Source organism: Schistocerca nitens, chromosome 5 (genome assembly GCF_023898315.1).
Source record: "Schistocerca nitens isolate TAMUIC-IGC-003100 chromosome 5, iqSchNite1.1, whole genome shotgun sequence".
Lineage (NCBI taxonomy): Eukaryota > Metazoa > Arthropoda > Insecta > Orthoptera > Acrididae > Schistocerca > Schistocerca nitens.
The window spans coordinates 26,718,384-26,730,574 of NC_064618.1; the positions used below are offsets into that span (position 1 = coordinate 26,718,384).

The window sequence follows — 12,191 nt, forward strand, 5'->3', positions numbered from 1 at the left end:
CAAAGTGCCGTCAATGCGAACAAGAGGTGACCGAGACGTGTAACCAGTGGCACCCCATACCATCACGCCGGGTGATACGCTAGTATGGCGATGACGAATACACGCTTCCAATGTGCGTTCACCGCGATGTCGCCAGACACGGATGCGACCATCATGATGCTGTAAACAGAACCTGGATTCATCCGAGCACCCAGGTTCGTCGTTGAGTACACCATCGCAGGCGCTCCTGCCTGTGATGCAGCGTCTAGGATAACCGCAGCCATCGTCTCCGAGCCGATAGTCCATGCTGCTGCAAACGTCGTCCAACTGTTCGTGCAGATGGTTGTTGTCTTGCAAACGTCCCCATCTGCTGACTCAGGGATCGAGAGGTGGCTGCACGATCCGTTACAGCCATGCGGATAAGATGCCTGTCATCTCGACTGCTAGTGATACGAGGCCGTTGGGATCCAGCACGGCGTTCCGTATTACCCTCCTGAACCCACCGATCCCATATTCTGCTAACAGTCATTGGATCTCGACCAACGCGAGCAGCAGTGTCGCGATACGATAAACCGCAATCGCGATAGGCTACAATCCGACCTTTATCAAAGTAGGAAACGTGATGGTACGCGTTTCTCCTCCTTACACGAGGCATCACAACAACGTTTCACCAACCAACGCCGGTCAACTGCTGTTTGTGTATGAGAAGTCGGTTGGAAACTTTCCTCATGTCAACACGTTGTACGTGTCGCCACCGGCGCTAACCTTGTGTGAATGCTCTGAAAAGCTATTTATTTTCACGTTTTTCAGTTTGCTCTCTTCTCACATAATCTGCGTTGTCTTCACTCTTCGATGGCTTTTTGGCAAGAAGTAATCCGTGTCACGCGTAATTTCTGTCGAATTGAAACTGGGATCTACTCAGCATTGCCCGAGATGGAGACACAAAGGCAGTGCCAACTTGAACGAGACACTCGACCGCGGTATCTCGCCAAGCAACCGAAACCTGCCTCGAAGCACACCTGTCGTCCGCCCAGACGGGCCAGTGGTCAGTGCTGGGTAGGGGGAGGGGGAGGGGGCCCACAAAGGCGGCGCCGCGGTGGTCTTGTGCAGGCCCTGACCTCGGCGGAAGTCCGTCCGCGATCGACCGCCCGCTGCATGGTGGGAGGGACGGGGCAGCCGATGAGTCACGCCCCGATTGCAGGCGGCTGCTGACGGTGCACTGTTGTCGCGAAGGCGATCGGCTCACAGGCACTCGGGCGGAATTTTCTATTTACTTATGTCTTCTTTAATAACGTTCACTAAGTTCTCTGAAACTTAGTTCAGAAGTTCAATCGTAGAGAGTATCACCACATGGCGCTCTGAAATAAATTGATGTTCCTTGAGATTAATTTTCCACGAATAAGTTGTCGTGCGTCCGGACTGGAAAACATCAGAAATGAAAGAATACTACGGTAAATTATAGGAGAGAACCCTATTGTCGATGCCACAGGTGCTATAATATTAGCGTCGTATGGCCACCTCCAACGAATGGATGAGAACCAATGTCCAAAAGAATCAAAAAAGTGTTTAAATGTGTGTGAAATCTTATGGGACTTAAATGCTAATGGACGTAAAAATGTTCAAATGTGTGTGAGTTCTTATGGGACTTAGCTGCTAAGGTCATCACTCCCTAAGCCTACACACTACTTAACCTAAATTATCCTACGTACAAACACACACACACACCAATGCCCGAGGGAGGACCCGAACCTCCGCCGGGTCCAGCCGCACAGTCCATGACCGCAGCGCCCCAGACCGCTCGGCTAATCCCCCGCGGCCAAAAGGAACCTATCCAAGAAAATGTGCAAGACCGCCTAGGACAGGGATGGAAGGTGTTAAAAGATGCGACGAATTCCAGGGTCCTTTTTTTTTTAGTAAGAGGATTGGACAGCCGGGAAAGGTATACAAACGGAAGACGACGCCCGTCGTAGGACGTTACGGGTACAAGAGCAGACGCTGTGGTCAATGGAACCTTAATATGTAACCACTACAGTGTGTTAACTGCGTTTTCTCAGCGTTGTAACACTCTTCCCGCCAACACGCCACACGATGTACCACCTAATGTTTTCTGGACGTCCGGAACTGCACCGCCAAGTAAGAGTACGGTTGTCGGTATAGACTCACCGTTTTGCGTCCACGCGTCCACTTCACCGCCTGGCCCGCTTGCTCTTGCCACATTTACTTGGAGGCACTAATCGACCAGACAACGTATTACTCCTAACAGCTGTAATTATTATTCTGCAGATGAAGTAAATATTCATGTAAAGTTGTTCAGTACGCAGTTCTTCGTCCGGTGTGCTACGCTTAAAACAACGAACAACGTTATTTAAGAGGGCGTTTATACTAGCAACGTTGTGACGAGAAACAGATTTGCGGGGAGCTGAAGTGTAAAGATCATATCACGTCGAATTTAGCGTGACTGCGGTCATCAAACGATTACCCCTCTGTTCAAACATAAACCAAATCGGCGATCAGCGATTTATACGAGGGCTGTCCAGAAAGTAAGTTACGATCGGTCGCGAAATGGAAACGACTATGAAAATCCGATAAAACTTTGCAAAGATGTGTTGGGCAGTGTCTCTAGTATGACTCTAGGTAGAATTATGTCGCTCTTTTCATTCCTGAGCTCTTAGTGAGCGCGTAAAGATGTTATAGAAAATAGTGTCTCCCGCCAATGACGAGGGCCTGGTGAGAATTTTCCCCTGAAGCTCTGCAACCAACATTACATAACTGTCGTGCGGTTTCTTCTTCAAGACAATTCTCAGCCTCATTCTGCAGGGGCAATGAAGATGTTCCTGCATTTGTTTCAATTGGAAATGTTTGGTTACCCACAATACAGCCCGTAATTGTCTCCCACTGAGTTTCATCTCTGGTGAAACGAACCGCTGGCTACGAACACAACATTTTGGCACAGACAACGAGCTTTAGGCCAGCGTAGAGAATTGGCGGAAAGCACTGGCGGCTGCCTTCTATGATGAGGGCATTGGAAAGTTGGCACAACGCGACGACGAATGTCTGAGTCAGAACGGCGACTACGTAGAGAAGTAGCTGGAAGGTGTAGCCAACTGTTACAAACGAAACATTTCTGATTTTCACTGTGATTTTCATTTCGCGATCAATCGTAACTTACTTTCTGGACAGCCCTCGTACAAATGAAACCGATCTCTCTCTCTCTCTCTCTCTTTCTGTGTGTGTGTGTGTGTCTGGATGTGCCTATATTACTGTGCCTGCGAGGCTTTTAAAAGTATTGGTGATAACACAGACAATATGAATAGCTGTAATAAGCAGATAGGACTTGCTTCAGTTGCTCCAGGGACCGAGAAATGTCGTTGGAAAACTGACAGTTAAAGAGTACACCCTCGAATAATAATTTATGAATTGTGCAAACAGCGAGAATTAGGCTCAAATTATCACATTTTCCTCCTTCAAATTTCGTTGTAAGCTTTATCCAGCCGCTCTCGTATGAAGCTGTCCCTGGACTGCAGTAAAGTGGACCTGCACACAGCAAGCGACGTTAGGGGGCGACGCGGCGGTGTTCCACCGTACCCTGCCACCGCCCCGCCTTCACTGTTCCATTAGCGGGTGATGCGTGCGAAGGTGGGCTTCCGTGTCGGTCGTGCGACCTGCTCTGACTTCTGCCAGCTTGTCGCCGTGGCCATTTCGCGAGACTGACGTGGGAGGGACTGATCTGCTGCCTGCTCTTCCTGGAACCTACGCTCGCGGAGTTAACCGACAGTAAACTCCAGCGTCATATACGAGGCTCTGTTGTAGCGTCTGCTGCGCAGATTGCTCTGCGTCCCTGCAACGCTCTCTCGGCTACTGAACCATCTCGCGAAGCAACACACCGCTCATCCTGCGATCTGGTCTTTCACTAATCTAACCCGGTAGTGGTCGCAGAGTGGTGAGCAATATGCAGAAATCGATCGAACGAGTGTTTTGTGCGGAACTCCACGTCCTCCTACGGAATGTGTTGGGCCGTTTCATCACCAGCCTGTGTGCTGCCTAGTGATCTGCTTCGCGTTTCTGCGTCGGTGTGTAGCGACGGTGATAGAGCGTGCAGAGCTCTTAAAGGAATGCGGGCCTTTTATCGGAGTCAGGATCTCCCAATTAAGAAACGTATAAAGGCAGAGATTGTAATCGCCCACAAAATAGGGGCTTTAAAGTACAGAGCGGAGACGGCTGGAGTACATTGATAGTTTAAATAAAATGTGTTACGTCGAAATACGTGACCGAAGAAAGACATTTTGTGGTCAGTTTAACTGCGGTCAGTTGTACACGAAATGACAGAATGTTTACAATTTCAGAGCAGGCTGCAGTAGGATACAAATTAACAAGTTATGTTGTTCTGTTGCTGGTATAGTCTAAAAATTATGTCACGAAGCCACTTCATTGATATAGGGAAAAAAATCTTATATCTATACTCTGCAAACCATTGCGAAGTGCTTGAGAGAGGGTACATCCCACTGTACCAGTTATTAGGGCTTCTCGCCATTCCGTTCACGTGTGTGGTCCGCAGACAATCATTATCTGAATGCCTCTGCACCAGCTGTGGTTAATGCCGTCTTATCCTCACGGTCCCAGTGGGAGGCATACGTAGGGGGCTTTGCTATTCCGCAGTTACAGTTCGTGCTAGGAAGTTTCTCAGTAGACTTTCAGGAGATATTTTGCATTGGCTTCGGTAGTCTGCCAGTCCAACTCTTTCAGCGTCTCTCGTGGGTCAAACAAACGTTTTACTCTTCGTACATGCTTTTCGCCGTTTACGTTCAGTATCCCCCGTTAGTCCCTTACACGTTAGGAATATTGTAGGACGGCTCGTACGAGTGGTTTCTAAGCGATCTCCCTTCAAACTGATTGCATTTCCTTCATCTTGTACCAAAGAACCGCAGTATGCCAACAACTGAGTCTATGTCATCGTTCCTCTTGTATGGGTTGACCAATTTTCACTTTGGCTTATTTATAGTTCGTTTACTCGTTTCGTGAAGTGCTAAATTTTACTTTTCGGAACATTTAAAACAAGCTCTCAATCTGAGAGGTGATAGAGAAATGTAATCATGTTCCACAAGTGCAAGGGTTGTTGTTGTTGTTGTTGTTGTTGTTGTGGTCTTCAGTCCTGAGGCTGGTTTGATGCAGCTCTCCAAGCTACTCTATCCTGTGCAAGCTGCTTCATCTCCCAGTACGTACTGCAGCCTACATCCTTCTGAATCTGCTTAGTGTATTCATCTCTTGGTCTCCCTCTACCATTTTTACCCTCCACGCTGCCCTCCAATACTAAATTGGTGATCCCTTGATGCCTCAGAACATGCCCACCAAGCGATCCCTTCCTCTAGTCAACTTGTGCCACAAACTCCTCTTCTCCCCAATTCTATTCAATACCTCCTCATTAGTTATGTGGTCTACCCATCTAATCTTCAGCATCCTTCTGTAGCACCACATTTTGAAAGCTTCTATTCTCTTCTTGTCCAAACTATTTATCGTCCATGTTTCACTTCCATACATGGCTACACTCCATACAAATACTTTCAGAATCGACCTCCTGACACTTAAAAATCTATACTCGATGTTAACAAATTTCTCTTCTTCAGAAACGCTTTCCTTGCCATTGCCAGTCTACATTTTATATCATCTCTATTTCGACCATCATCAGTTATTTTGCTGCCCAAATAGCAAAGCTCCTTTACTAGTTTAAATGTCTCATTTCCTAATCTAATTTTCTCAGCATCACCCGACTTAACTCGACTACATTCCATTATTCTCGTTTTGCTTTTGTTGATATTCATCTTATATCCTCCTTTCAAGTCACTGTCCATTCCGTTCTGTCTCTGACAGAATTACAATGTCATCGGCGAACTTTAAAGTTTCTATTTCTTCTCCATGGGTTTTAATACCTACTCCGAAGGTTATATTGCACAGTTTGCGGGAGTGGATACAGAACGACATTAGTAAGTTGCAAATTATGGTGAAGATGGCAGCTTCTGTTGTAACCGAGTCACGAGCAAGAATACACCTACAAGGTGAAACGTCGCCATAGAAGCACGACAACATTTTTATGTTGCAGTCATTCTAAATGTGAATTCTCTAACGTCCCCCATTACAGTAAATAATATATAATGCCACAACGATGCATCAAAAGTTCAACCAGGTACCGACTTCGATCGTGAGCACCAAATGGTTCAAATGACTCTGAGCACTATGGGACTTAACTTCTGAGATCAGTCCCCTAGAACTTAGAACTACTTAAACCTAAGGACATCACACAAACCCATGCCCGAGGCAGGATTCGAACCTGCGACCGTAGCGGTCGCGCGGTGCCAGACTGTAGCGCGTAGAACCGCTCGGCCACCCCAGTATCGTGCAATCCTTTCTTAAATGGCAGAAATGATACTTAGTTTTTTTTCTGCACGGTTCTCGGTATTTATAAAATAATGGAATGCTGTGAGTATGTTTGTGTAACTGTGGCGTCAGTGGGGGGCGGCGAACGCCGCGCTGGCTGCCGCGGCCCCGGCTTTCAGCCTTATTACGTGAGGCCGCCGATCGCCGCCCCCAGGCCGCTATCAGCCGCCCACCGACCTGCTGTACTCACCGCTCTCGCACGGAGCCGACGCCCCCAGGCAGCTGTCAGCCGCCCGCCGGCCGTCTGTAGACACCGCTCTCGCACGGAGCTGCCGCCCCCAGCATCCTCGCGCTGGCGCGCCTCCACCACTGCCTCCTGCGACGAAGCCGGCAGTGTCGCGGAGGGAAACACTTCGTTCCTGTCGGTGCTACTCGTCTTCAGTCTGGTCAGTGTGCCGGGAATTTCAGCAAAGCAGGCTGACGGACAGTTATTGCATCCACTTTCTGAACACAGCACACCGCGAGGCAAGGCGTGCTACCGCCCCCGAAGATGAGGCGTCCTCGGGGGGTCGATCCGTACCCAAACCGGTCAGCAGCCGATTCCACTTGGCTTGTCGCTCGCACAGCACGCCACCACGCGTGCTAACATTCCCAAACTGCACGCTGCTGCCTGCGACTCTCGCGTTATTGGTCGAGATGACAAGCCGCAGGGAGTTCGTTCCGAGGCCCTTCTCGCCTGACCCAGCCCTGTCCGTCTGCCCTCTGACACTGAGACTGCGAGTCACGCGTTCTGGCAGCCCAGGTGTCGCTTCTGTAATCTCACTAGAATTCCTTTGGACGTACTGCTAGGTCATCATATGCTTAAAACTAACAAAATTACCCAAATTTCGGCCGTAGTGGTGCTATTACAACGTCTCTCTCTCTCTCTCTCTCTCTCTCTGTGTGTGTGAGTGTAAACAGGACCTGTTGTACTAGTGTACTTTCCTGATGGTTTAACAGCAAATCGTGTGAACGAGTGTAATGTTTACTTTTAGGTCATCGACTAGATGCAACGCAAATGAAAGTGGAAAGGAGTGTTTAGTCAAAAAGACGTTGCAGTTCCGCGACAGAACAGCAGCGGCAGTGAGTGAGGTAGCGCCCAGCTCAAGGCGCCAGTCGGTGGGTGTCTGTCTGTCAGCAGTACGAAGTGACGTCAGCAGCCAGCCACCCGGAAGGCCGCAGCCAGGGCTGGACACAGGGTCCGGGTACGGCTCCGAGTGTTTCTGTGTAAGGCACCCACCGTCGCCGGCGCCTCGTTACACAGTAATGACGTCGTTATGATTTATTCGGTTTGTTTCCCCAAATATCCTTGTTTCTACAGAAGTGTATTCACAGCAGTGAAGAAGGTTGCAGTATGCAATGACCAAAGCGTACTACTTAACACACTACTTAACCTAAATTATCGTAAGGACAAACACACACAACCATGCCCGAGGGAGGACTCGAATCTCCGGCGGGACCAGCCGCACCGTCCATGACTGCAGCGCCTACGACCGCTCGGCTAATCCCGAGCTGCACGGGAAGAAGAGCCCGTCCATACAACATATGACTCATACACTACTGGCCATTAAAATTGCTATACCAAGAAGAAATGCAGATGATTCATTGGACAAATATATTATACTCGAACTGACATGTGATCACATTTTCACGCAATTTGGGTGAATAGGTCCTGAGAAATCAGTACCCTTGACAAACACCTCTGGCCGTAATAACACCCTTGATACGCCTGGGCATTGAGTCAAACAGAACTTGGATGGCGTGTACAGGTACAGCTGTCCATGAAGCTTCAACACGATACCACAGTTCAAGACTAGTGCCTGACGTATCGTGACGAGCCAATTGCTCGAACACCATTGAGGAGACGTTTTCAATTGGTGAGAGATCTCGAGAACGTGCTAGCCAGGGCAGCACGCCAACATTTTCTGTACCCAGAAAGGCCCGTACAGGACCTCCAACATGCGGTCGTGCATTATCCTGCTGAAATGTAGGTCTTAGCAGATATCGAATGAAGGGTAGAGTCACTGTTCTAACACATCTGAAATGTAACGTCCACTGTTGAAAGTGCCGTCAATGCGAACAAGAGGTGACCCAAGACGTGTAACCAATGGCACCCCATAACATCACTCCGGGTGATACACCAGTATGGCGATGACGAATACACGCTTCCAATGTGCGTTCACCGCGATGTCGCCAAACACGGATGCGACCTTCATGATGCTCTAAACAGAACCTGGATTCATCCGAAAAAATGACGTTTTACCATTCGTGCACCCAGGTTCGTCGTTGAAGTACACCATTGCAGGCGCTCCTGTCTATGATGCAGCGTCAAGGGTAACCGCAGCCATGGTCTCCGAGCTGATAGTCAATGCTGCTGCAAACGTCGTCGAACTGTTCGTGCAGATGGTTGTTGTCTTGCAAACGTCCCCATCTGTTGACTCAGGGATCGAGACGAGGCTGCACGATCCGTTACTGCCATGCGGATAAGATGCCTGTTATCTCGACTGCTAGTGATACGAGGCCGTTGGGATCCAGCACGGCGTTCCGTATTACTCTCCTGAACCCACCGATTCCAAATTCTGCTAACAGTCATTGGATCTCGAGCAACGCGAGCAGCAATGTCGCGATACGACAAACGGCAATCGCGATAGGCTACAATCCGACCTTTATCAAAGTCGGAAACGTGATGGTACGCATTTCTCCTCCTTACACGAGGCATCACAACGACGTTTCACCAGGCAACGCCAGTCAACTGCTCATTGTGTATGAGAAATCGCTTGGAAACTTTGCTCGTGTCACCGCGTTGTAAGTGTCGCCAGCGGCGCCAACTTTGTGTGAATGCCCTGAAAAGCTAATCATTTGCATATCACAGCATCTGCAGCACGTCATCTTCGTGGTAGTGCGATTTTAATGGCCAGTAGGGCATTTAATAACCGTTGTATAGTATGAGAACTGACAAGACTACAGAAAGGGAACGAACATTTCAATGACGAGATGGGAAAAAAATGGCAGGAGGATGTTTGAACACGGCAGTCCAACGCCGGTACTGATTACCTACGACGACGCTGCAGTTGCTCTTCAGTCAACACTGCACTTCCTAAGCTTGCGCCGTTCACTGCCTCTACCTTCTTGAACATACAGACAAAGATCAGATTTATATAAGAGACGATGGATACAGTAGCAGATAAGCAGCATCAAACCACCTGTAAGACTGCCGATAAGCCTTTAATGGCTTTCGTCTGTCAATTCTCAGTTGCTGTTAATACAATATTAACGGTCTGTAGGTTAGAACACCCTGTATGCAACTGACAAAAGCGACATTTGTTTTTTCAGCGTGTGGAAGAACTAAAAATTCTGTATATAGCATGGTACTTGTTATTCCAGTCCCTGCCAATATGAGTATCAAGCTGTAATGGTGGTGAGATACGAGTCAACCCTAAGTTTTTTTGACGTACTTAAATTATTTAATGAAATAATATCTTTGGAGGTACTAAATTCATCTTCAGGCTACGAGGGGAATGAAAAAGAAATATAAAAAAGACATTCGACAAAAGTACAGATAGACCTAAAGGTCTTCTTTACAGTCTTGAGATAAAAAAAAAATCAGCAAAAGTACAGATAGTCTTGATATACGTGGTGTTCATCCTGCGGAGGAAGGGGATTACTCAGTGTGACGGAACCTTCAGTTCGTTTGTCAGCGTGCCGTTCGCACAGATCATTGGCCGCGCGGCCCTGGCCAGCCTGACTCATCGGAAGCGGGGGAGGGGATCCAAGGCAGCGGAGCCGCCCGCCCCCACCTGTTGCGCGCCTGCTGAGTGCGTCTCGCTGGTGGCTCCGGCCGTGACGTCGCCGCCCACCCCTCCCAGGCGTACAGACCACAGACCTCGTAGCGGCACCGTCGCCCGCGCACACAAAAGTCCGTGGTGCTCCTGTCGTTCCGCCGTCGGAAGTAGCTCCTGTGCATCGCGCGGTACGCTGGTCTGCAACGGGAGAGTTGGACGGTGTGGCAGTCGCGCGCCGCCTTCCAAGACGAGCCTTGCCCTCAGGCAAGAGGCAGAGCAAAGACGCAGTGGCCAGAGAAGGCCCAAGTAACTAATTTACAGAGGTACAAAAAGTAGGCATGAAGTACGAGGTGCATTCAAGTTCTAAGGCCTCCGATTTTTTTCTAATTAACTACTCACCCGAAATCGATGAAACTGGCGTTACTTCTCGACGTAATCGCCCTGCAGACGTACACATTTTTCACAACGCTGACGCCATGATTCCATGGCAGCGGCGAAGGCTTCTTTAGGAGTCTGTTTTGACCACTGGAAAATCGCTGAGGCAATAGCAGCACGGCTGGTGAATGTGCGGCCACGGAGAGTGTCTTTCATTGTTGAAAAAAGCCAAAGTCACTAGGAGCCAGGTCAGGTGAGTAGGGATCATGAGGAATCACTTCAAAGTTGTTATCACGAAGAAACTGTTGCGTAGCGTTAGCTCGATGTGCGGGTGCGTTGTGTTGGTGAAACAGCACACGCGCAGCCCTTCCCGGACGTTTTTGTTGCAGTGCAGGAAGGAATTTGTTCTTCAAAACATTTTCGTAGGATGCACCTGTTACCGTAGTGCCCTTTGCAACGCAATGGGTAAGGATTACGCCCTCGCTGTCCCAGAACATGGACACCATCATTTTTTCAGCACTGGCGGTTACCCGAAATTTTTTGGTGGCGGTGAATCTGTGTGCTTCCATCGAGCTGACTTGCGCCTTGTTTCTGGATTGAAAAATGGCATCCACGTCTGATCCATTGTCACAACCGATGAAAAGAAAGTCCCATTCATGCTGTCGTTGCGCGTCAACATTGCTTGGCAACATGCCACACGGGCAGCCATGTGGTCGTCCGTCAGCATTCGTGGCACCCACCTGGATGACACTTTTCGCACTTTCAGGTCGTCATGCAGGATTGTGTGCATAGAACCCACAGAAATGCCAACTCTGGAGGCGATCTGTTCAACAGTCATTCGGCGATCCCCCAAAACAATTCTCTCCACTTTCTCCATCAAAACGTCACCATTTTAAGTATTTAAAACAGTTCTCATTCTCGCCGCTGGCGGTAAAATTCCATCTGCCGTACGGTGCTTGCATCTCTGGGACGTATTGACAATGAACGCGACCTCATTTTAAAACAATGCGCATGTTTCTATCTCTTTCCAGTCAGGAGAAAAAAAATCGGAGGCCTTAGAACTTGAATGCACCTCGTATTTGTGTTGTATGAAAACTTCACGGGAAGTATCTTTATATAGCCCGGTTCAAGTACACCCGTGCTCATAAATTAGGGATAATGCTGATACATGGTGAAACAACGCTCTGGTAGGCGGTTTGACGGTTTAAATCACCTCGGGCTATGACGATGCGGTGCATTTGACCTGCGGTCGTCGCACGGTGGCGCTGGCAGCAGTCCACATACGCAGAGGTGTGTTGGTGCATGTCAGAGTGCGGTGCAGCGAGTAAGTGTGCAGATTTTTTCAGACTAATGGTGACTGTGTGTTGAAAATGGCTCAAAGAACAGATATTAATGACATTACAAGGGGTAGAATACTAGGGCGACTGGAGGCTGGTCAAACACAGCATGTCGTAGCACGCGCCCTCCGCGTGGCACAAAGTGTGATCTCACGATTATCGCAACGATTCCAGCAGACAGAAAACGTGTCCAGGCACTACAGTACGGGACGTTGACAGTGTACAACACCACAAGAAGACCGATATATCACCATCAGTACCCACAGACGGCCACGGAATACTGCAGGTAGCCTTGCTCGGGACCTTACTG

General features: G+C 48.9%; 1 protein-coding gene across 1 annotated transcript in view; it reads left to right on the plus strand.

The window, feature by feature from the left end:
- Window positions 1–12,191, plus strand: part of LOC126260973 (unc-112-related protein-like) — a 651,959-nt gene that overhangs the window by 170,782 nt on the left and 468,986 nt on the right. The gene's annotated exons all lie outside the window — the stretch shown is intronic.